Source organism: Macaca thibetana, chromosome 10 (assembly GCF_024542745.1).
Source record: "Macaca thibetana thibetana isolate TM-01 chromosome 10, ASM2454274v1, whole genome shotgun sequence".
NCBI classification, from domain to species: domain Eukaryota; kingdom Metazoa; phylum Chordata; class Mammalia; order Primates; family Cercopithecidae; genus Macaca; species Macaca thibetana.
This window is the reverse complement of record NC_065587.1, coordinates 58,578,772-58,600,511: the sequence shown is the minus strand read 5'-3', so window position 1 is coordinate 58,600,511 and position 21,740 is coordinate 58,578,772. Positions and strand designations below refer to the sequence as shown.

Here is a 21,740-nt window from a genome sequence, read left to right as displayed (position 1 = left end):
GATGGCTACACACTGGAGACTTCCACAGTGTGTAGCTGTGGAAGTGTAGCTATATCTCCACAGTCCAGACCACTCATGTGAGCTCTCCACAATCTGGCTATATGTGCCTGGCAGTATTTCCACCTGGATTCCATGGGCAGCTCAAACTCAACATGGCTAAAACCACAGCAAGCATCTTGTTTACCATGCTTGTTCCTCTTCTTACTGCATCCATAAGGAGAGCATTTATTGAGTACTGTATCAGTAAGGGCCCTACAGAGAAACAGTACCAATATGAAACACAACTATATATATGTGTGTGTGAATGGATATATGTATGAATATACAGCCATACTTACACACTAAGATTTATTTTAAGCAACTGGCTCATGCAATTGTAGGGCTGACAAGTCTTAAATCTTCTGGGCAGACCAGCAGGCTAGAAATGGAGGCAAGAATTGCTGCTGCAGTTTTGAACTCCCCTACTCAAACAAGTACCCAGGAGACAGGGTCTGGCCTCTCACCTCTATATCCCCAGCATCTTACACAGGCTTGACATACAGCAGAAGCTCAGTAAGTGTTGGTTAATGGCCAACTGGGTATAAATCGAGATGTTATTAAATGAGAATGGGACAACAGGATGAATCGTCATGGGGAAGAATCAAGACTTGACCAAGGACTATGTTACAAATCAAGACATAGCCCTTTTGGGCATTCATTTGACAGAATTACCGCATCACTACACCCATGACTGAACAAGGACCATTACACAGATAGAAGCATATCCATTCAATACTATATTTGAATGTCTCAACAACCCTGTGAAGTTGGTATGGCAAAGAAAAGTTCACATTTTGTGAGTAAAATTGAGGTTCAAAGATTAAGGGTCTTGTCTAGGTTGCTGCAAAAAATACCTACAATGAAGTGTCTTAGTTGTTCAGGGATATGCAAGGTAAGACCATTAAAACAACAGAAAGTTGGCCGGGAGCAGTGGTTCATGCCTGTAATCCCAGCACTTTGGGAGGCCAATGCAGGTGGATTACTTGAGCTGAGTTCAAGCCCGGCCTGGGCAACATGGTGAAACCCTGCCTCTACAAAAAATACAAAAATTAGCCCGGTATGTTGGTGCACACCTGTGGTCCCAGCTAAACTTGGGAGGCTGAGGAGGGAGGACTACTTGAGCCCAGGAGGTAGAAGCTGCAGTAAGCTAGGATCACACCACTGCACTCCAGTCTGGGCAACAGAGCAAAGTCCTGTCTCAAAAACCAACCAATGACCAAAAAAAAAAAAAAAAAGTCAAAACCAAAAAGTAACAGTGCAGTTCAAAACTCCTTATCAACTAAACCTGCAAAAAGTAATATTCTACTATTTACAAATAATACTTATAACTATTGTTCTGATTTTTGTACTATATCATGGTATGTAGTATATTATTAGAATTATATATCCATTGTTGTAGGCCAGGCGCGGTGGCTCACGCCTGTAATCCCAGCACTTTAGGAGGCTGAGGCAGGCAGATCACGAGGTCAGGATTTCAAGACCATCCTGGCTAACATGGTGATAACCCGTCTCTACTTAAAATACAAAAAGAAAAAAAATTAGCCAGGCGTGGTGGTGGGTGCCTGTAGTCCCAGCTACTCGGGAGGCTGAGGCAGGAGAATAGTGTGAACCCGGGAGGCGGAGCTTGCAGTGAGGCGACAGAATGAGACTCCGTCTCAAAATACATAAATAAAATAGAATTATATATCCATTGTTGTAATAATTTCCGGTTATATAGTAAACATCCAGAAGCACTGTTTTCTGAAATAAAGCCAATATGTATTAAATTTATGACTTTTTAAAGATAACTATATAGTTCTCTCAGCACCACCTAAGTAGTTGGTTTCCGTATTTATTAATATACATCAGAATTAGTGAAATGTTAATATTTAGTCCAAGCATTGTATCTGGGGATGCGATGGCATTCTCTGAAGCCACAGAGAAGTGAAAATGCTCCATCAGTCATTCTTGTTAAAGAAGACAGGGCTGATCACGCCCAGCTATATTTGCATATATAGTAACTTGACCTTTGCAAAGCTCTTTTCTATATAGTCTCCTCTAGTCTTACAAAAATCTTATAAGCCAGGGCAAATCCTTTTTATTTTACTTGACAGAAAATAGGGTCAGATGCTTAAGGTCATGTAACTGATAAAAGGCAAAAGTGGGACTAGACACCAGGCTTTTCTGCCCCAAGGTCTACAGTCATTCTATAAAGCTCTCATGGCTTTCTGGCCATAGGTCCACCAGACTGTGAGTGCTATGGAAGACCATGTCTGATTCGCCCTCCACTGGTGTCCAGCATAGTATCTGACACATAGTAGTTACATAATAAGTATGTTAGTTGGTGAATTACTGAAATCATTTTCTTAAGTGGCTTTAGTTACCTGTATGGTAAAATAGGGCCTATAGCATTGCCAAATATCTTGGCTTTTTAAATGGTATTGGCATTATCAGGATTAAGCAAAAAGAAAATGCCATCTTCTGTGAACTATATATGTTGATTCCCAAGGGGATCAGAATTCTGGGCCAGGGCCCCATTTCAGCACAAAAGGTAGCAAGTAGTATGTTTTTCAGCTTCCCGGAAAATTAAGAGTTGAATGGAAGGGTCAAGGAGGAGACTTAACATGGGAAAGGAAAAACTGAATACAAGATTTCAGGCATAACGATGACCATCTACAAGGCTGGCACAATGGCCCAGCTATAGCTAATCTACCATGGCAAGAAATGGGCTTGCCAAATGAGTGCAGACTCATCCAGAGAGTACACACACCAGTGAGAGAGAATCCACTCCGTGGCAAGAAGACACAGCTTTGAGGTAGGCCAAGCCCAGGAACCAAGTGTGCAAAGGCCTGGGACAGAAAGAGCCACTCTGGACGTGGCTTCACAGCCACGGTTTCTGTAAAACCGTCTGTGCTTAGCCACCTAGAGCAAGGGAGAATGAGGAGCAACCGACCTCCTTTGGTTTACTCTGGTCAACCCCACAGGGATCCACTGACCACATCGCCAACCATCCCAGAGAAAGATACTCAGAAATGAGATGGTGAGTATTCAAAAGTCCTGCTAACCTGGCAGACTATTCATTTCCTATGAAGGCCTCATGAACATCATTTAGAGCTCCATTTTCCCTCCATTTTAAACCATATATTCAAACATATACATCCCATTATCATTCTGGTTTTCTATTCACTACCATACCACTATATTTCCCATTCTTTCAGATATCTACTATGATCTCAAGATCGTTTTCAGCTATGCTTCCATAAAAGCCCTTCTCCACCAAATATTCCTTAATGAATCACATATTAATTACAGAAACAAGGTATCCAAAGCAATTCATTTAACTGAAGGCTAATTCATTAAGCACTGTGTTGTACTCTTGCCAAAATAAATGATGCCTTAGTAAACAGAAAATATCAAATGTAATTTACTAGTTCCAATTTTACTCAACCTTCAAAATCCAGTCTGAATACAAACATCCCCTTAAAGTATTCTCCAATCTCCTCTTGCCACCTCCATCCACCACTAGAAATAACCTCTCTTTCATCTGTGATCCTATGACATTTTGATTATATCTCCTTCACAGCACTAAGCATGGCCTGCCTGCTTGAGATCAGAGATCTAAATGCACCTTGACTAACTTTTTAACAAGTTCCTTGAGGCCATGGACCCTCTTCTCAACCCCAAGGTACCTAGTTCACAGCAGGAATACAAACACTTCACAAGGTGAATACTCTTAGTGATTTAAACATTATAAAGAGCACCATAATACAGAGGAGCCTGCAAGGGTTCCTGAGCTCTGAAGGGAGGAAAAGTATGACATTAAAGAACATGTTATCATCATCAAAACACTCATTGGTTCTGTTAAGTATTCCTCAGCTTTAGAAGAAAATGTTTGTCTAAAAGGGAAAAATACTCTGAATTCCTTTTTTTCTCTAAAATGGAATCACTTTTTACAAATCTCAACTTGCAAAATGAAAGTTCTGGTTGAACTGGCATTGCTAATCCTCCACGGCCACATTTTCTAGGCCTCATGATGTACATTTGACTAGCTCCCTGTAGTTCACTGAGGAGAGGAGACAGTGAGTGGAAGGATGTGGTAGGTGACTGGAATGCAGCTGAGGTGCTGCTATTCACCAGTTTGAAAGCCAGCCTTCTCAGTCCAAGAGGAAATAAGAAATGGAACACAAGATTGAGCAAATCAAGTTTTAGGCTCAAGGTCCATAGCAACCACTTCAACAGTGCTGACAACATTCTTTTCCCGAAGCTTTAGTGTTTGGGTATGATAAACCAGGTGGTATAGTGTTAAGTAATCTAAACAAAGCAACTCAAATTCAGAACCTCCTTAATAGCAATAGGGGGAGTCTAAGTGGTCAGCCAAGAATGACTAACTCCAAGTTCCCTCGTGAGCAGCTATTTTTTTGCAGGATTCCTCTCCTTGTCATGGAAAGAATTTTCCCAGAGAAAATAGGGAGAATGGGGCAGTAGGGCTACCAGTATCATAATATTAAATATCATATAGACAACCCCTTGGGGATAACAACTGTTCTTAACTTCGGCTTGTTGAGTAAAACTTTGTTTTTAAATTCAGTATCTTCAGAGACAGAATTGTGCACATAATTTTACAAATACTTAAAGCACTAAGCATGCTGGTTTATGATGGAAAGCTTTCTAAATTGCACAACTTCCTTCTCAGCCTTTCTGAACAAACTAAACCCTAATTCGACCTATTCCTGTTGAACACTAACAATTATAATCAGTTGATGTATTCAGAGACCACCGAGGCAAAGAGAAATGTTTTTTTCTATAATAAATGTCTCCAAACAGCTACACTTTGAATTATTTTGTAGAGCATTTCTGTTTCTGTCATTACCAGCTGTCCCTTCCTGCTGTTGTCAGTGTGTTTGCCTCTGATACAGCATTCTTAGTTCACTGTTTCTGATATCAGATGTATCTGGAAAGCCAAACTCTTAAGTGTCATGGGCTAAGGCTCCCTCCCACCAGTCCCACCTCCTTCAGACCCAGGCAGTAGTCTTCCAGATGCCATGTTCTTTATCACTACAGCTGCATTCTCAAACTTGCCTAATCATAAAGAATTACCAAGTGGGGAGGGTGTTAAAAATACACATTCTCAGTCTCCTCCTCCTAAAGACTATAGTTCAGTGGGCCTAGGATAGAGCCTGGAATCATTTTACATACATCCTCACATGATTTTCATGAACACGTTTAGAAACACAATACTATATGTCACCAGTGCTGCCCTCTTGAATTGGGATTCCTTCAGAAGTATAATGAACCTGGGCCATGGCCGACTCCTTCCCAAGAGACCTGGCAACCAATAAACCTTCCAGGTCACTACTTTTCCATCTCCCTCAGGTAAAATCCCCTGATCCTTTCAGATTCCCGCAGGGTAACCACAACATCTCAGGGGATCTCCGACCCCACCACATTTGCTGAAGATTTGGCCCATGTTCCTTTTCTCCATCCTAAATATCCTACAATCCTGATGGCTTCTCTGACCACACAGATGGCCCAAACAACTCTCCAGCCTCCCAGTTACTTGACTTTTCTGAATTCAGCCATCTTTACTGAGTTCACTTCACTTCAGTCACTTATATCTGTGGCAAAACACAGGAATCTGTCATGCCCAGTAATTAATTGCTCCAACTCTGAAATCTTCCACTCATGTGTCCCTCTCTAGCCACATCCTCCTATTACTCCATCACTCCACACACCCATTCCTTGACTTCAATACCACTGGTCCTTTTCTCCTCCCCATCTAGCCTAGATACCTTTAGCTATCACGTTAGTCACCCCCTGGCCAATATCCCAGTTCCTCTGCTCTACTGTCCTTCTGCCACTCACCCCAGCAAACTCCAACCCTGGCTCAATCCAACTACATGCCTTCTGTGCTCCTAAAACCAGGCAGCTGAATGCTACCAGTGCCCCAGTTAATCCATGGTCCTGTCTCAGTGGAGCCCTGCATACTGCCTGAAAATCATGGACATTGTCTCAAGTTCATTACCCCTTCTTCTTGACCTCAGTGGTATGTCAAACCTTGTTTTCCTCTGACTGCTTGCCATTTATTCTTTGCAGACCTCACCTCTATTTCACAGAGATGACAAAACACCACCAGACTGGCACTTGCTCATAAGACATCCCACCAGAAAATATGAAAATATAACTGTGTCCAGATATTCCATCATGTGAGCTGCCAAGCCCATCATGCAGAAACTGAGTCTACTGTTCACTTGGTTATTTGAAATAAACTCCCTGGTGGTAAGCATTACTGACGTAAACAGTATGCTGGTGAATATCTTTCTAGTCCAAAAAAATAAAGTAACACAAAATAGTATAGCCAGCTTCTTGAAAGATCTCTCTACCCTGAAAATCCTTCTAAAGATGGGGAAGAGCTTTTTTAAAAAAAAGAAAGCTATTTTCACAAGCATTTAACAAGCTTAAATTCAAACATAAAGTTGTCATACATCAATAGAATAATTATAAATCCCAACCCAGACAGTTAATTCTGGTTTTTTTTTTTTTTTGAGTCTCTCTCTGTCACCAGACTGGAGTGCAGTGGCACGATCTCAGCTCACTGCAACCTCCCCGTCCTGGGTTCAAGCGATTCTCCTGCCTCAGCCTCCCGAGTAGCTGGGACTACAGGCACGTACCACCACGTCCAGCTAATTTTTTGTATTTTTAGTGGAGACAAGGTTTCACCGTGTTGGCCAGGATGGTCTTGATCTCTTGACCTTGTGATCCACCCACCTAGGCCTCCCAAAGTGCCAGGATTACAGGCGTGAGCCACCACGCCCGGACAATTCTCTGATAATTTTTATAAATTCAAAACCATGGTCAGTGAAAGAACACTAAGTTAGTTATTGTCTGTCATTCACTCTTACCCAAACTCTAAATTGTTGATGAGTTTACAAGTCTTTTGAGGATTTTTTTCTCCTTATAATAGTAATAGCTAACATTGACAGATTTTGCGTATAATTCTGCTCCTCAAAAGATCCTATAAGAACTATTATTTTTCCCCATTTACAGCTGAAAAAACAGACTTAGACATGTAATTTTCCTAAAGGCTTACAGCTAGAAAGTGGCAAAGGTAAAATTAAAACACAGAGCCTGAAAGCAAACTAATCTATATGCTTTCACATAGTGGTTATTAACAGAAGCTTCCTAGGAGAATATAACATCCTAACCCAAGGGTTCTTATTTTTAATGCTCTCATATATGCTTAGAAAGACAAGAGAAACCATCAGGGATGAATAATACAGCATATTTCATATTCATTCATTCCTGCATTCATATCAGAAGGCAGTAATGAATAAAAGGGAAGGTTCTAAAGTCACATTACATAGATTAAAATCCTAATTCCACCATACTCTTAGCTATGTAACTTAAAACATTACTCAAATTCTCTAAGTTCAATTTTCTCAACTAAAAAATAGAAGTAGTGCCGGGCGCAATGGCTCAAGCCTGTAATCCCAGCACTTTGGGAGGCCGAGACGGGCGGATCACGAGGTCAGCAGATCGAGACCATCCTGGCCAACACAGTGAAACCCCGTCTCTACTAAAAAAAATACAAAAAACTAGCCGGGCGAGGTGGCGGGTGCCTGTAATCCCAGCTACTCGGGAGGCTGAGGCAGGAGAATGGCGTAAACCCGGGAGGCAGAGCTTGTAGTGAGCTGAGATCCGGCCACTGCACTCCAGCCTGGGCCACAGAGCTAGACTCCATCTGAAAAAAAAATAATAAAAAAATAAAAAATAGAAGTAGTAATATAATTACCAACATCACCATACTGGGTTCTCCCAAAGATTTAGAGATAATGTGTGAACACACATAGCAGTGGATCTGGTCCATAGGAATTCTCAAAAAAAGCAGCTATTAAAATAATTATTCAAAATGTTTTCAGGCCCTACACCTACTGGACTCTGGGCAGAGCACTGGGTGCTAGCACTGTATCATAAACAGGGCCAGGCTGTCCCTGCCCTCCTAGATCTTGTAGTCTCTATTGGGAGAGTAGACAATAAAGAAGTAAACAAAAGAAGGAAACATATAAATGAAGTTTTATTGAGGGGTGAAGCCAGCTGGACTTCCTGGTTCGAGAGGGGACTTGGAGAACTTTTTTGTCTTACAAGAGGATTGTAATATGCACCAATCAGCACTCTGTAGCTAGGATTGTAAAACGCACCAATCGGCACTCTGTAAAAACGCACCAATCAGCACTCTGTAGCTAGAGGTTTGTAAAATGGACCAATCAGCACACTGTAAAATGGATCAATCAGCAGTCTGTGAAATGGACCAATCAGCAGGACATGGGCGGGGACAAATAAGGGAATAAAAGCTGGCCACCCCAGCCAGTAGAAGCCACCTGCTCGCTGGGACTCCCTTCTAGGTTGTGGAAGCTTTGTTTTTTTCCTTTTCACAATAAATCGCTGCTACTCACTCTTTGGGTCCATGCTATCTTTAAGAGCTGTAACACTCACCACGAAGGTCCACAGCTCCTTTCTTGAAGTCAGCGAGACCACGAACCCACCGGAAGGAACCAACTCCGAACACACTATGAATTTTAGTGAAGTGTCAAGCAATAAATGCACATGTACTGAGATGGAGGACAATGGGGAGGAAGCTACTATAGAAGTAGTGATCAAGGAAGCCCCCTCTGAGGGGGAGATGTTTTAGCTGAGACTGGATGTTTTAGGCTCTTTCTAAGGAGACAAGTGGAGGGAAGAGCCTGTACAGAAGAGGAGAACAAGGCATGTTTGAGGAACTGAAGGTGTTCAACCTGACAAGCATGGCAAACAAGGAGGGGAGCCTGGAGAGGAAGCACGTCAAAGTGTGGATGCGAGTCCAAGTGCAGTGGAAGCCACCAAGCAGGGGGGTGGCATGCCTGGGTTTTCTCTTTAGTAGGATCACTCTGGCTGCAGTGAGGAAAATGTGCTAGAAGAAAGCAACAGTGGAAGCTGGGAGACCAGCTTGGAGACAGGGGAATCATCCATCTGAGAGAGGGGGTTAGGCGGATTAGGAAGATGGAGAGAAGGAAGGGTTTGAGATATTCTAGAGGCCAGGCCAAAAAGCCATACAGATGGGTTGCATGTGGAGTGAGGAAATGAGAAGAATTACAGACAACTTTCAGGTGTCCAGCCTGAACAATGAATAGACAATACAAACTAACAGTGAGACAGAAGGCTGAAGGGGAGAGTAAGGAAGGGTCAGGAATGAGGAATACAAATTTTGAAGCTTGAGAGGGAGATTGAGAGATCAGTTCTGAACCTGTGAAGTTTGAGATCACTGGGACAGGAAGGTGGTAGCTGAAACTGCAAGTCTGGAACCAGAGAAAGGGTGGGGAGACATAATAGAAAGAGTCATCTGCATCCAGGGGGTACTAGGGTCCTGGGAATTGATGAGATCATTTAAAGAGAGAATATAATGAGAGAAGGAAGGTAGCAGAGCCAGAAAAGAAAAGAAATAATTAAAAATCACGTTGATAATTTAAAACTGAACATGGTAACATAGCCCACACAAACATAGAACTGGCTCAAATACATGCTCAATAAATACCTATGGAACAAACAAAAATAAAATCTTAACACATCCTTTTAGGCCTTTTTTTTTTTTTTTTTTTTTTTTTTTGAGATGGTGTCTCACTCTGTCGCCCAGGCTGGAGTGCAGTGGCAAGATCTCTGCTCACCACAGGCTCCGCCTCCTGGGTTCACACTATTCTCCTGCCTCAGCCTCCCGAGCAGCTGGGACTACAGGCGCCCGCCAACACGCCCGGCTAATTTTTGTATTTTTAGTAGAGACAGGGTTTCACCGTTTTAGCCAGGATGGTCTTTATCTCCTGACTTCGTGATCCGCCCACCTCGGTCTCCCAAAGTGCTGGGATTACAGGCATCAGCCACCGCGCCCAGCCTCCTTTTAGGCCTTTAAGAAAATAATTTTCATTTAGGATTCCACCCTTACCACCACCACCACCAACTTCTTGTACATTTGGAGGATAAGAAAAACAAGTTTTCGAAGGTCTCTGTTTGGATTGTGTTCAAGGAGATCCTTTTTCTTAAAAATAAGAAGCAACTGTTTTTTTCCAAAAACTCACAAATTAAAAGTAGTCTACCTGAAATTCAAACCTTTGAAAAGCTTATATTCACATTACAACTTCTGTGTAAAAATTCTGCCCCAAGACACAATTTTCCCATCCTCATAAATTAAAATGCAATTACATATTTTACTACAGATGTTTCATCCTGATAGATGAAACTAGTACTTTCAAACAGTTCAAGAGTCACATTAGAGATGTAAAATTTCAAAAGGTCAAGGATTTATTTTTAAATGTTTTAAAAAAAAAAACCCATTAAGTATACCTGCTAGGTCATCCAAAAACTGATAAGCAGGGAGATGAAAAGGACAGAACGGCCAGAAAAATAAGTAAATATGTAACAGCTATTCCCCAAATGAAAACACATTAAAGCTATAATTATATCTCTGGGTATCTGTTGACACAAAAAACCCCATTATGCTCTTGAGGCTTATACTATCACTATGAACTACCAAATTGAAATCACAGCTGTAAACATAACTGGGAAACTTTATACTTTTCAAAAATGTCCAGTGTGACACAGTGATAATGCATAAGAAGGAAAGCCAACAACATTTGCCAAAAATGTTCCTTCCCTCAATTGTTCAAGTTAAATCAAGACCGTAATTCTTTTTAAGACCATAGCCTTGGCCGGGCGCGGTGGCTCAAGCCTGTAATCCCAGCACTTTGGGAGGCCGAGACGGGCGGATCACAAGGTCAGGAGATCGAGACCAGCCTGGCTAATATGGTGAAACCCCGTCTCTACTAAAAAATACAAAAAACTAGCCGGGTGAGGTGGCGGGCGCCTGTAGTCCCAGCTACTCGGGAGGCTGAGGCAGGAGAATGGCGTAGACCCGGGAGGCGGAGCTTGCAGTGAGCTGAGATGCGGCCACTGCACTCCAGCCTGGGCGACAGAGCGAGACTCCGTCTCAAAAAAAAAAAAAAAAAAAAAAAAAAAAAAAAAAAGACCATAGCCTCACTTTGTAAAATTCTTCTCAGATATAGATGAAAAAGGAATATTCTAACTTTTAAGAGATTGTCATTTTAACTCATGACACAGCTACCTAAAAGCCTAGAAGGCTACCAGCAAGGTCACATGAATAGTTGGATAATGAACATTCATTCTTTCCCTCATTCATTCAACAAATATTAAGTACCCACAGTGGGCCAGGTGCAGTTTCTGAGCCCTGGGGATACATCAGTGAAAAAAAGTCTCACACTTCTGGGTTAATGAGAGAGACAGACAATAAACCAACAAATAAATATGTATTACCAAGTGGTGGTAAGTAAGGCAGGATAAGAACAGGGAAATGGGGTGTATTTAATAGTGCAGTCAAGCAAAGCCAGACAACCTAACTTTCGAGCAGAGACCTGAAGTAAGGAAGTCAACCATGTTAATATGCAGGGACCAGAGTTCTAGGTGGAGGGAACAGCAAATGCAAAGGCACCAAGGCTGGAATATGCTTGACTTTTCTTTTTTTTTTTCTTTTTTTTTTTTTTTGAGACAGAGTCTCTGTCTCCCAGGCTGAAGTGTGGTGGTGCGATCTTGGCTTAATGCAACCTCCGCATCCTGGGTTCAAGCAATTCTCCTGCCTCAGCCTCCTGAGTAGCTGGGATTACAGGCACGTGCCACCATGCCCGGCTAATTTTTTTTTTTTTTTTTAGTAGAGACAGAGTGTCACCATGCCAGCCAGGTTGGTCTCGAACTCCTGACCTCGTGATCCTCCCACCTCGACCTCCCAAAGTGCTGGGATTACAGGCATAAGTTTGACGTTTTTAAGAAACAGCAAAGAGATCTGTCTGGCAAGGCTCGAAGTGAGGATGGTTGTGGGGAAGAGGGTTAGCCTGGCAGGCCACAGCAAGGCCTTCAGATTTTAAGACAAAAAGCTATTGGAGGGCTCTAAGCAGAGGACTAACATGATCTGACTTTTTTAAAGGACTGCAAAGAGAAATACAAGTTCCTACTCATAAAACCAAGATGTATCTCTCATAATCTAGTTATAAGTGAAAGAAAAAAAGCATAGAATAAAAGTTGTATAGTATGATAGCATTTTTGTAAGAAAAAACACGTATACATGGGAACAAGGCTAAAAGGCTTAATACCAAATTGTGGTTTACTATGGTTTGTGGGATTATGGTGGGTTTTTTTGTTTTGTTTTGTTGTTGGCAATGCTTTTGTTTTTCAAGTTTTCTGCCTTAAACATGAATTACTTTGGTAATTTTTAATGTTATCTTTAAAAAGAAAAAAGCACTCTACCATGAGAGTTCCCTAGTCTGAAATCTTACTTCGATATGAAAAAAAACAAAAACAAAAACAAAAAAAACTCAAAACCAAAAACCAAAACAACATGGGGAACATTTTTTTCCAAAAATTACCACACTTCCCATGCAAATGTTTGCCTGTCATGAACCACTGCACAAATCAAGCCCAGCTCAATGTATCAAGGTCACAAAACCAACTTGGTTAATATGTTGATCATTACATAGTGGCTCTGTCCTCCACAGCAACTTTGATACCATCTTTCCAAGGCAGCAACAGAAGGGCCCTTTTCATTCATTTTCTAAGTCTCTTTGATACTGTTTTGCGCTTCTGGATTTTTCCACTGTATGTCTCTTAGAAACAAATTAAGCTCGAATAAGTTGTTCCAGCTAATGAAGTGCGCTTTTGGCTCCTTCTCCGTGGTTCAGAATTATCCGGCAAAATACCAATTGTTTTAGGACGCATTTTCTCTTAGTTTTGAAATATTGCAATACTAAGTTACCACAAATAAAGAACATCGAGATAACAACACACAAGAACGTGTATAAATGGAAACTACTGTAATCCTTTTTAAAATTAAGGATGTGTGGACGCCTCATGAATAAACATTTAGGATATCTGGATAAATATATACTATGTGTTCACATAGATAAAAACAGAAAGGAGCATTCCTTCCCACCTCACTCCCCTACCCCAAGTCACATAAGTTTCTCACAGGGCACAGGCCCAGGGCAATCACTGCTCAGAAATGTAAACCATGCAACTCAAAATGACTCAAGCTCTCAAACACTTCCCACCTAAGTCCTACATCCCATCCACTCCTCAATCACTTCCAACAGGCTTCCCTGAATGAAAATCCCAAACTGGGAAGGCTTAACAAGCTCCAAACTCCACTCACATGCCACTCAGGGAATCGGAGGACTTGGGGCCCACGCGTAGTGTTTTCGCGTGGGCAAACAAGGGTCCCAAGATTCAGGATGCTACTGTACCCCGAGTGGTTCGAGTCCTGGCTCTGCCGCCTTCCCTGGTCGAGCTGACGCTCTTTATACCGGGGGCATGGACTGCCACATCCCAGCAGGGTGCAAGGGCCGGCGGGCGTGGACGCAGGCGGCCCTCGGGCGCACACGCGGGACGAACACTCGGGCACGCACTCTCACACGGTCAGGCGGGCCTGCGCGAACGCCCCCGCTTCCCCTCCACCACCCCCTTTTGCGCCTTCCGCGACGGTGGCACACAGGGCTACCCTGACCCCCAGGACCCCTGGACGCCGGCGCCTGGAGCCCGGGGGGTGATGACAGATGGCGGAGGGCGGGGCTCCGGGGGGAAGGGGCGGAGCCTCTCAGCATGGGGGTGCTGGCGGCTGACAGAAAGACTAGGGGCAGCTGGCGGGAGGGGGCTGACGGAGACTGCGGGTCGGCCGAGGGCCAGGCGTGGCGGGAAGGAGCTCGCACAGACACAGACACAGTCGTGCTGACAGGCAGAGAGACACACAGACACCGGGGACTGACAGCCGCGGGGGCACGCGGGGCCGGCTGGCCGTGGCGGGCGCTCACCTGGCAGCGGCAGCGGTGGCGGCGCCCGCGACCGGGCCACTCTTCCCGCGCTGCGGGCCTCCCTCCCCGCGGCCGGGCGGGCGGGCGGCCGGCGCAGGCCCCGCAGAGGCGGCGGCGGCGGCGACGCCGGAGCCGCGGACTGCTGAGCGGCGGGGACGCAGCTGCACCAACCGACTCCGGGCCACTCGGCTGGGCTCGGCTGCTCTCGGAGGTTCTCGGTTCTGCTCGGCCTTGCTCGGCTCCGCTCGGCCTTGCTCGGCTCGGCTGGGGGCGTGGCCCAGGGCCCCCCGCCCAGGTCGCCTTTGGCGGCCGCGGGGCGGGGCTTTTGAGTGGGTGCGAGCCCCCTGACGTCGTGGGGAGCGGACCTTGCTCCCGGCGCATGCGCCAGTCCCCTCCAGCTCTTTACCGTGTGGAGGCTGAAGAAGACGGGGAAGGAGGGGCTGGGGGCGGATGCTGCGGTTCCAGAGGTTCCTGGCTTTTGTACTCCATATCCTGCTCTTTCCAGAGGACCACTTAAGGAAGGTCACACCAGGTTACACTTTCGAAAGGATGTGTGTATAGGCTGGCAGGGGCTCTGGCTCCTGTCTGCCCCCACTCCTCCAATTCCAGTGTTTCCCAACAAGCATCGCCTAGGAGTGGTCTTTTATACCACCAAAGGCTTCACTGCAGTTTTTAATATTTTCTGTTTTCTTAAAAATAATAACCAAAGGAAAAAAACTAACTCTTGATCGCTGTTTTAACATTGAATCTTCAAGTACTTGAACTTTGAAGCATCAGTCAGCCTCCTCGAGTCCACTAATACCGTCCTTTCTTCATAGCTATTGTGTAACCTGTAACGCCTGGGATGGGGTTGGATTCTTTCCTGAATTCTCCCCACATGATCCAGGCACCTTTTTAGTTATGGAACCAAGTCTGCAGCAAATATGCTCAGAAAGTGGTTCCCACCTTTAGAATCCAGTGATTAGTAAACAGCAGGAGCTCTACAGTCTTGACACACCTGGGTTGGAATCCCAGATCTGTATTAATCTGGCAGGTTAATCATTGTCTGAGTGACTTTGGACGTGTTAATCTCTCATCTGTAAAAGGGCAATGAAACATGAGTAAACCAATAGAAATATTAAAAGGGTTAAATGAAAGCACATAGAAAGGTTTCTGCACAGTGCTTGGTGTTCAATAAATAAGGCTGACTTTAACTTCAAGTAACTTTAGAACCTTCAGATCCTGAAAACCAGCGAACGTATATACCAATGTGAGCGATGTGTCCAAGTAAACAGTCCATAGTCACCCATACCTGGTGCCTTAGCTTGCTCCTTTCACAACCTTCCCTACCTCAGTTCATGTCAACTCCATTCTTCTGATGACTCTGGCCAAACCATTGGAGTCATCCTGAACTCCTCTCTCCCTATCGTATCCCCCATGCAACCCATTAGAAAAGCCTGTCAGCTCTACCTTTAAAATACCCCTTTTCCTCTTTCCTAGAATATTGTAGCAACCTCCTACCTGTTCTCCCTGATTCCACTGTGCTCTCATGGAGCCTTCTCTCAACACAGAAGCCAGAGGGATCCTGTTGAAATCTAAGCTCGAAAACCCCCAAAAGGTTTCCCATCTCAGAGTAAAAGCCAAAAAAATAAAATGGGGGTGGCGGGATGAAGAGTGAGACACGATCTCACTCTATCTCCCAGGTTAGAGTGCACTGGTGCCATCACAGCTCACTGCAGCCTCAACCTCCCAGACTCAAGCAATCCTCCCACCTCAACCTCCCAGGTAGCTAGGACTACAGGTGCACGCCTACTTTTTTAATTTCCAAAATGTTTTTTTTTTTTTCCAAACGCTTCCAAGATCCTATGTGTCTGCCCTTCTTCTACTTATTATGCTCTCCAACCTCTCTAACTGCACCTCCTTCCACTTGGCCTCCTCATTGAATGCCAGGCATACTAGCCTCCTTCTTGCTCCCAGAATATGGAGGTTCACTTCTACTTCAGAACCTCTGTAATTGGTGTTTCTTCCCCCAGATATCAGAAAGGCATGTGCCCTCCAAGTTTCTATTCAAAAGTCACCTCCCCACACTTTCCCAGACCACTCTACTAAAGTATCAAGTCCCAACTATCACTATCCTCTAAGCCTGCTTTACTTTTCTGCCTAGCCCTTCTAACCTGAATATCATCTATAGTATCTCTGAAGGTGGGAACTTTGTTTTTCCCATCTTCAGCATTTAGAGCATGGGTCGACATGTTCAGGTTCTCAGTATTTCTGGAATGAATGAGAATGTATATAGGTTATGCTGCGCCAATACAACTTCGTTTACTCAACAAACTTTTCTGAGCATCTATTTTGATCCAGGCACAGTGGGATCCTGAGAAAAACAAGGTACTCTCCCAATTTCAAAGGAAACAGGAATGTAAAAAAAATACTTCTGGCCGGGCGCAGTGGCTCACACCTGTAATCCCAGAACTTTGGGAGGCTTAGGTGGGTGAATCACCTGAGGTCAGGAGTTCGAGACCTGACCAACTTGTGAAACCCCCATCTCTACTCAAAATACAAAAATTAGCTGGGCATGTGACGCGCACCTGTAATCCCGGCTACTTGGGAGGCTGAGGCAGTTCAAGAATCACTTGAACCCGGGAAGCACAGGTTGCAGTGAGCCGAGATTGCAGTATTACACTCCAGCCTGGGCAACAAGAGTGAAACTCTGTCTCAAAAACAAACAAACGGCCGGGCACGGTGGCTCAAGCCTGTAATCCCAGCACTTTGGGAGGCTGACATGGGAGGATCACAAGGTCAGGAGATCGAGACCATCCTGGCTAACACGGTGAAACCCCACCTCTACTAAAAAAATACAAAAAAAAAAAAAAGAAAACTAGCCGGGCGAGGTGGCAGGCGCCTGTAGTCCCAGCTACTTGGGAGGCTGAGGCAGGAGAATGGCATAAACCCGGGAGGCGGAGCTTGCAGTGAGCTGAGATCGGGCCACTGCACTCCAGCCTGGGCGACAGAGCGAGACTCCATCTCAAAAAACAAAACAAAAAAAAACAAAAACAAAAAAAAAACAACTTCTGGTGGATGTGCCAACTGCTTTGGGAAGCACAGAGAATAGCATAATTAACAATATACAGGAGAGTGTGGGTAGGCTTCCCAGAAGAGGTGACTTTGGAGCCATATCCGAAGAGCTGCCGAGACAGAGACTCCAGACAGAAGAAACAGCATTTAATACCAGTGTAGGGGGGTATGTCACAAATGATATTTACACACAGAGGCAAATTACTTTCCTTTAAAAAATATTCAGATTTCAGGTGAGCTCTATAATAATGTCACTTGCACTCACATTCTGATGAGCTTTCTCAAGCAGGAAGAAAACTGCTGGTATAGTTAATGACATAGTTACAACCTATTTTATTGGACCCCTATTTTATTGGAATGGGCTACACCTGTGAACTTTTTGTACTAGCATCCAGAGAAAGAACTATCAGAAGTTTGCTGGCTGCAAGCACCAGAAACCCACCAGACCAATTAAAGGAAAATAAAAGGAGACTTTATCTTTAGGCTTTTGGTGGGATGGATCTCTCAAAGGCCAAGGGAAAGAACCTAGCTGGGCTTTTGGATGGGCTGGAAGCAGAGTAAGGGGAGCCAGTACGACTCCAGCAAACTTGTTTTCTCTGCCTCCGGGTATTAATAACACAATGAGACATGTGTCTAGCAACCTCTCCCAAGTATGAGATACAATTCCAACTATCCAGAGAGACTAAAACTCCCTAATCATTCCAACTACAAAATCATGTAGAAAAGGCTCTAACTGACCCAATTTGTGGTAGGTGCCCTCCTCCTCCAGAGCAGTCATGGCCAGCTTACAGGCATAAAGTTCACCAGGAAGCCACCTCTGTGAATCAAGGAATGGCCAATTACCAGGAAAAGGGAAATGATTTCTAGCTGAGGCAATATCTTGAAAGAAGTTCCCCACAGAACTGCTGGTTCCACGTAGTGGCAAAACCCCTGGGAAACATTTGGTAGTGACACAGGAAACAATTGTTGAGTTCTTGATTTCTGCATAGTAGGGAGGCCTTTTTTAAGCGGCAGTCAAAAAAAGGTGTTTTTTGTTTTTGTTTGTTTTGAGACAGTGTCTCACTGTGTCATCCAGGCTGGAGTGCAATGACATAGTCTTGGCTCACTGCAACCTCCTCCTCCCAGGTTCAAGCGATTCTCCTGCCTCAACATCTCAAGTAGCTGGAATTACAGGCATGCGCCACCACGCCCGGCTAATTTTTGTATTTTTAGTAGAGACCGGGTTTTGCCACGTTGGCCAGGCTGGTCTCAAACTCCTGACCTCAGGCAATCCACCAGCCTCAGCCTCCCAAAGTGCTGGGATTACAGGCATGAGCCACCATGCCTGGCCTGAAAGCTGTTCTTTTCCCAACAAAAAAGAGGACAAAAACTGGGATGCTCTCCATAAGACCTCTGTAGGCACATGATAGGATTGTACTTCCTTATAATAGCTTGGATTTGTGAATAACCATATGACTTTCTTTGGTCAATAAAATGTGAGAAGTACAGTCACACCTTGCTTAACGACAGGGATATGTTCTGAGAAATGCATCATTAGGTGATTGCATCATTGTGCAAACATCATGCAGTGTACTTAACACAACTTAGACGGTAAAGCCTACCATACGCTGAGGCTATATGGTATAACCCATGGCTCCTCGGTTACAAACCTGTACAACATGTTACAGTACTGAATACTGTAGGCAGTTATAACACAGTGGTATACATCTGTGTATCTAAACATAGAAAAGGTACAGTAAGAGTAGGGTATAAAATATTTAAAAATGGTACACCTGTATAGGGCACTTACCATGAATGGAGCTTGCAGGACTGGAAGTTGCTCTGGGTGAGTCAGTGATGGAGTTGTGAGTGAATGTGCAGGCCTAGTACATTACTGTATGCCACTGTAGACTGTATACACACTATACACTTAATGCTAAATTTTTTTTTCTTGAGACAGAGTCTCGCTCTATTGCTGAGACTGGAGTGCAATGGCGCCATCTCGGCTCACTGCAACCTCTGCCTCCTCGGTTTAACCGATTCTCTTACTTCAGTCTCCCTAGGAGCTGGGATTACAGGTGTGCACCAACATGCCCAGCTAATTTTTTATATTTTTAGTAGAGACAGGGTCTCGCTGTGTTGGCCAGGCTGGTCTCAGACTCCTGGCCTCAAGTGATCTGCCTGCCTCAGCCTTCCATAGTGCTGGAATTACAGGTGTGAACCACTATGCCCGGCCATACTTACACTAAATTTATTTTTTAAATGTTTTTATTTGGCTAGGCACAGTGGCTCATACCTGTAATCCCAACACTTTGGAAGGCCATGGTGGGAGGACTGCTTGAGGACAGGAGTTTGAGACAAACTGGGCAATATAGTGAGACCCACATCTCTACAAAAAAATGTAAAAATTAGCTGGGTGTAGTGGCACATGCCTATAGTCTCAGCTACTCAGGAGGCTAAGGAAGGAGAATCACTTGAGCCCAGGAATTTGAGGCTGCAGTGACCTATGATCATGCGATCATGGCACTGCACACTAGCCTGGGTGACAGATGGAGAGCCCATCTCAAAAAAAAAAAGAAAAAGAAAAAGGAAAAGGAAAATAAAAAATAGGTTTTTTTAAAAAAAGTTTTCTTTAGTTATCTTTAGCTTACTATAACTTTTTTAACATACACTTTTAAATATTTTTAACTTTTTGACTGTTTCGTAGTAACACTTAGTTTTTTTTTTTTTTTTTTTTTGAGATGATCTCGCTATGTCACCTGGGCTGGGGTGCAGTGGTACAATCTCAGCTCACTGCAATCTCTACCTCCCAGGCTCAAGCAATCCTCCCATCTCAGCTCCCCAAGTACCTGGGAAATAACACTGAACTTAAAATACAAACCCACTATACAGTTGTACATTTTCTTTCTTCATATTTTTGTTCTGTGAGCCTTTTTTTCTTTTTCCTTTTTTTGAAACAGGCTCTCATTCCAACACCCAGGCTGGAGTGCAGTGAAGCAATCTCAGCTCACTGTAATGTCCACCTCCCGGGTTCAAACAATTCTCCTGCCTCAGCCTCCCAAGTAGCTGGAGTTACAGGTGTATGCCACCATGCCTGGCTAATTTTTGTATTTTTAGTAGAGACAGGATTTCACCATGTTGGCCAGGCTGGTCTTGAACCCCTGACCTCAAGTGATCCACCCACCTTGGGCTCCCAACAGTAAGCTTTTTACTATTAACTTTTTTAAAACCTTTTAAACTTTTTTGTAAAAAGACATATTAGCCTTGGCCTACACAGGGTCAGGATCATCAATAACACACTGTCTTCTACCTTCATATCTTTTTCCACTGGAAGGTCTTCAGAAGTAATAATACACACGGAGCTGTCAGCTCCTATGATGAAAATGCCTTCTTCTGGAATCCCTCCTGAAAGACCTGCCTGAGACTATTTTACAGTTTTTTTAATAAGTAGAAGGAGTACACTCTAAAATAATAATAGTAAATACATGAACCAATAATAAATAGTCATTTATTACCAGTATCAAGTTATTTGTATTACCTGTATCATGTACAGTACATAATTGTATGTGCTGTACTTTTAGACAACTGGCAACACAAGGTTTCTTTACATGAGCAGCACCACAAACCTGTGACTAACGTATTGCACTCTGATGTTATGATGGCTATCAGGCCACTAAGTGACAGGAGTTTTTAGTCTACATTACAATCTTATGGGACCACCACTGTACATGCAGTTCATCGTTGACTGCACATACAATGTTGCACCATTGTATATGCAAAACATCATTGTGTGGTGTATAATTCACCGTACATCACTCCCAGATCCAAAGCTAAGTCCTGAGATATTTGTACCCCATGTTTATAGCAGCATCATTCACAATAACTAAAAGGTAGAAACAACCCAAGCATCTACTGACAGATAAATGGGAAAAATAGGGTATATACATATGAAAGAATATTATTTAATCCTTAAAAGGAATTCAATTCTGACATGGTACAACATAGATGAAACTTGAGGACATTTTTCTAACCTGTTAAGTAAACCGGTTAGAAAAAGGCAAATATTGTATAACTCCACTTATATGAAGTACCTGCTATAGTCAAATTCATAGAGACAGAAAAAGTGGTGGTTGCCAGGGGCTGGGGGGAAGGGAGAATTGGAAGTTACTGTTTTATGGGGATAAAGTTTCGGTTTTGCAAGACGAAAAGAGTTCTGGAGATTGGTTGCACAACAACATGAATGAAGTTAACACCAGTGAACTGTTCACTTAAAAATGGTTAATAAAGGGCCGGGCACAGTGGCTCAAACCTGTAATCCCAGTATTTTGGGAGGCCGAGGTGGGTGGATCACTTGAAGTTAGGAGTTCAAGACCAGCCTGGCCAACATAGTGAAACCCCATCTCTACAAGAAATACAAAAATTAGTTAGGCGTGATGGTGCTCACATGTAATCCCAGCGACTCAGGAGGCTGAGGCATGAGAATTGCTTGAACCTAGGAGGCAGAGGTTGCAGTGAGCCGAGATTGCACCACTGCACTCCAGCCTGGGCAACAGAGAGAGACCTCATCTCAAAAAAAAAAAAAAAAAAAAAAAAAAAAAAAAAAAAAAAAAAAAGTTAATATGTAGATTTATGCAGATTTTACCAGTTAAAAAAAAAAAAAAAAAATCAAATGGGCCAGGTGGCTCATGCCTGTAATCCCAGCACTTTGGGAGGCCGAGGTGGGCAGATCACAGGGTCAGGAGATCAAGACCATCCTGGCCAAAATGGTGAAACACCATCTCTACTAAAATACAAAAA

The 21,740-nt window shown here is 43.7% G+C and overlaps 1 protein-coding gene across 3 annotated transcripts in view; it reads right to left on the bottom strand.

Annotated features, from left to right (window-relative positions):
- The window catches only part of ZHX3 (zinc fingers and homeoboxes 3), a 140,888-nt gene extending 126,827 nt beyond the window's left edge, over positions 1–14,061 (bottom strand). Inside the window, exon 1 of one of the 3 annotated variants that reach the window (XM_050806642.1) lies at positions 13,911–14,061. The gene's annotated coding sequence lies outside the window, so the exon portion shown is untranslated. Of the gene's footprint in view, positions 1–13,255; positions 13,711–13,910 lie in introns of those variants that run through there. The other 2 variants (XM_050806641.1, XM_050806643.1) reach the window with 2 other exon arrangements.
- Positions 14,062–21,740: the final 7,679 nt, after the last annotated feature.